Here is a 4,329-nt window from a genome sequence, read left to right on the forward strand (position 1 = left end):
GGTTTTATTTTCAAAAGCGCTCGCATTTATTACCGTAAGTTACGCCTTGTCCCCCACGTTCAACGGTGAGATGAGCATCCAACGGCCCTTGTTACTCCATGAAAATTTGGGCGGGACAAATGTAATTTCGAGGCCGCTTCCCGCACGTCGTGACACTTCGGGAACCTGCGCCTTCATTTATTTCTTCAGAGGCTAATCCCATCAAAACATCAGTAATCACCTTTTGCCTGCACAAATCCGTGGAAATTCACATAACTTCAAATCTGTAAGTTCCTATTCTCTTTCCTCAACCCATTCTCCTCGGATCCTGTTCTCGGCTCCCCTTCTAACCGTCCTCCTTCTTAGAACTTAGTCTTTCATTCCTTTCTAATGGGAAAATTTAAGTGTCTAGTTGATACCGCTGCTGGGATGGAGGGTTTTAGAGCTAAGTACCTCATTCCCAGCGACGTAGGTTTAAGATACTGCCCGGCGGAAGCCGTGGCTGGTTCTAGGAAAGCCGGAGAGGTCATCATCCCAATGGTCGCCTTTGTAGAAGGTGGGATGACCCTCCCAATGAAACCCGTTACCAGGGAGTATCTTCGCAACCACCGATTGTGCCCCGATCAGTGCGCTCCCAATGTTTTTAGGGTCTTAGGAAGCGTCAATGCTCTAAACGACCAGATGGGTCTGAACCTCACCTGGCATGATGTCGTCTTTATGTACGAATGCCACAAACTCACTGGAGTAGGTTATTACATCAAATCCCGCTCTAGCGTAGTTAGGTTGATCTCCTGTTTTCCCAAGTCCAATAAAGGCTTGAAGGATGACTACCTCATCATCTCTGGCAACTGGCACGACGGCCCCCACTGCCCAGTTGAGTGGGGAGATCCAGGTGCGACACCTTAGGATTTAACTTCCCACCCCATAACTCCCTAAATCATCTAGGAATGTGCATTTGCATTTACTTGAGCGTCTAACTTTAATTTATTATATGTTCTACGAATCTGACCATGTTTGTTTATTTGGATGTTTTTCTTTGCAGATAAGCAAAACGTGCGCCAACACTTAAGCCACTGCAACGTTGCAGATTTGAATCGAGTGCTACGCTCTGAGGTGTTTGTCAGTGCAAATTTACAACTTAGGGCGGCTCATTTGATACTAGGGTACAACCCTATCTCTTCGGACTTCCAGGAGATCAAAAACGCAATAATTGCGGGTGACCGAAGGCGTAGGAGGATTCACGTAGCCCGACCCCACTTCTTGGCCGACCACGACATTCCTAACGCCCCTCACACCGTGTTGTACACACAGCCCATAGCGGCAGTCCCCCTCGCTGTGCACTCTCAGGAAATTGCTGTCCCAGAGGAGCGAGTGTCTTCTTCTAACACGTTAGACGAGGAGATAGAACAGTTTCAGTTCAAGGACACCCCACGACCTCGTGGAAGCCCGTTCGTTGTTCTTTCCGACGAGGAAGAAGAAGCAGCCGAGGCTTCTGGGATCGCGGGTCTAGTGATAACGCGTCCAGACGACAGCTCCTTTGCAGAAGAGATGGACGAGCTGAAGGACCTTATGACCGCGAGAGGCGCACGAGTGGCAAAGAAGGAAACGAAGGGGTCCCAAGTTCCCTCGGCTTTACCACCACCTCCTCCTCCTCCAGCCGACCCCAAGCCTCTGGCCGAAGATCCCAAGAAGAAAAGGAAGGCGGAGGCCGAGGGGGTTGGCGGTGAAAAACAAAAGAAGATGAAACAACCCGGCCCGCGCGGAAATTGGACAAGGGCAAAGGGTGCGCCCCCGTTGAAAGCGGGGGAGATCAGAGACGTGGCCGAGGTGCGCCGAGCACCAGCTACCTGGTCTCCTGACTTGAGACTGGACGGCGCACCCATTCCCTGCCACTCCAGCATTAGGGCAGTCCAACAAGGCCACGCCCACCATTTGGCCGAGGTGTTAGAGCGCCCTATTCTGCTGCCCAAGGACATGGAAACCTTGGAAAAAATGGGCCAGCCTCAATTATTCATTTCATTAAAAAGGGGTTTAGCTCTGGTAAGTTCCACCTCTCACTTGTACTCTAGATTCATTTGTAGACACTTAACCATTTTTAACCCCCTGACATTTTCGCAGTCCATCCAAGAAGTTTTCGCGGCCGAGAAGTTCGTGGAGGACTATCGGAAGCGTGTTGGAATGGAGCAAGAGCTAAGGCAGGAGACAGAAAGGTCCCTAGGCCAGGCCCTAGCAGAGAAAGGGAAGATCACATCGCAGCTGGCCGACTTGAAAAGAGAGAGAGATGGTGCCAAGGCCAGCTTGAAGACGATGGAGACCCAAGTGGAGGGGCAGCGTAAGCTTCTTCGACAAAAGGACGACGAGCTCTCTCAAGCCCAACGAGTACGCTCTGACTTGGAGAAAGAGCTTACGCAAATGAAAGAGGAGGCTCGCAGCCATAAGATCGCACTGGAGGCCGCGAAGAAGGCCAGCTATCAGGAGGGGGTATCTAGAACGCAAGAACTGTTGACAGAGGCCTTCGATGCATTGTGCCGAGAGTACTGTCAACAGGTCTGGGGAGAGGCCATGAATGCAGCAGGGGTTCCTCCAGCTTCCGAGCTGAGGAAGCCCGAGAACATCTGGCTCCCCCTAGACATACAGGAGATAGAAGACCCTCCTATAGCAGCCTCTCCTGCCCTTCCTCCTGTGATGCAAGAACTTGTTCCTGATCCTACAGAACCTGAAGGTTCCCATAAAGAGAAGGACAAGTGTGATGGCGCCGAGAAGGAGCAAGTTCAAGACATGGAGCCCCTCATCCCTTCAACAGACAAAGGGAAGCAAGTTTTGTCCACCTTTCAGCTTGGAACTGAAGAGTACCGAGGCTGGCAGCAGCTCCCTCCAAGACCCCCCTCCACAAACTTAAGGCCTAGGATAGAAATTTTTGTACTCCTCCCTTTTTTTTTGTATATGATTAATGAAGAACAGTTTTATTCAACTTTCATTCATGTTGTATTTGTTTTACTTTATTCTTTTTGTGCTTGTCATGAAAGTTCTCACTAATAAATAGTTAAAGGGAGAACAGAATAAGTAAGTCTAACTCCACCAATCAAACAACTATAACTTCCAAACAGCCGTATAACTTAGTTTGGTCATTAATCAATGCCTTAGTTAAAAGACCCATATGATGGTTGAACCTTTGTAATGTGAAGTATTACTTTCAGTAGGATGTCAAGTCCGAAGGTATTCCTTGCAAAAATTTAGTTAACACTTAATGATATAGAACTTAAGATCTAAGTTAACGAATAGTAAAATAGTGATTTCCACAAAGCATGTGATAAGAATAAGAACAGTAACTGAGATATCAATTTCCACAAGGTTTATGGTCCGAGGACCATACTTAAACAAATTTCTGTTTGACACTTAATAATAGTAACTTCAAATGTTAATTTTCCCAAAGTAGGAGGTCCGAGGACCCGGCATAACTAAGGTTCTGTTTAACAAATGACAAGATATCAATTTCCACAAGGTTTGTGGTCCGAGGACCATACTTAACCAAGTTTCTGTTTGACACTTAATAATAGTAACTTCAAATGTTAATTTTCCCAAAGTAGGAGGTCCGAGGACCCGGCATAACTAAGGTTTTGTTTAACAAATGACAAGATATCAATTTCCACAAGGTTTGTGGTCCGAAGACCATACTTAACCAAGTTTCTGTTTGACACTGAATAATAGTAACTTCAAATGTTAATTTTTCCAAAGTAGGAGGTCCGAGGACCCGACATAACTAAGGTTCTGTTTAACAAATGACAAGATATCAATTTCCACAAAGTTTGTGGTCCGAGGACCATACTTAACCAAGTTTCTGTTTGACACTTAATAATAGCAACTTCAAATGTTAATTTTCCCAAAGTAGGAGGTCCAAGGACCCGGCATAACTAAGGTTCTGTTTAACAAATGACAAGATATCAATTTCCACAAGATTTGTGGTCCGAGGACCATACTTAAACAAGTTTCTGTTTGACACTTAATAATAGTAACTTCAAATGTTAATTTTCCCAAAGTAGGAGGTCCGAGGACCCGGCATAACTAAGGTTCTGTTTACCAAATGACAAGATATCAATTTTCACAAGGTTTGTGGTCCGAGGACCATACTTAACCAAGTTTCTGTTTGACACTTAATAATAGTAACTATAAGCCCCTGAGGTATTTATAACTTTGAACTACTAGCTAACAAAAGCACATTTTATTAATAATAATACCTTCGAAGGTTATTTACATTCCATTGGCGCGGTACAATTCTTTCATCTAGGTCAGCTAGCCGATATGACCCTATGCCTGCTACTGAAACAATGCGATAGGGGCCTTCCCAGTTTG

Source organism: Castanea sativa, chromosome 9 (genome assembly GCF_040712315.1).
Source record: "Castanea sativa cultivar Marrone di Chiusa Pesio chromosome 9, ASM4071231v1".
Lineage (NCBI taxonomy): Eukaryota > Viridiplantae > Streptophyta > Magnoliopsida > Fagales > Fagaceae > Castanea > Castanea sativa.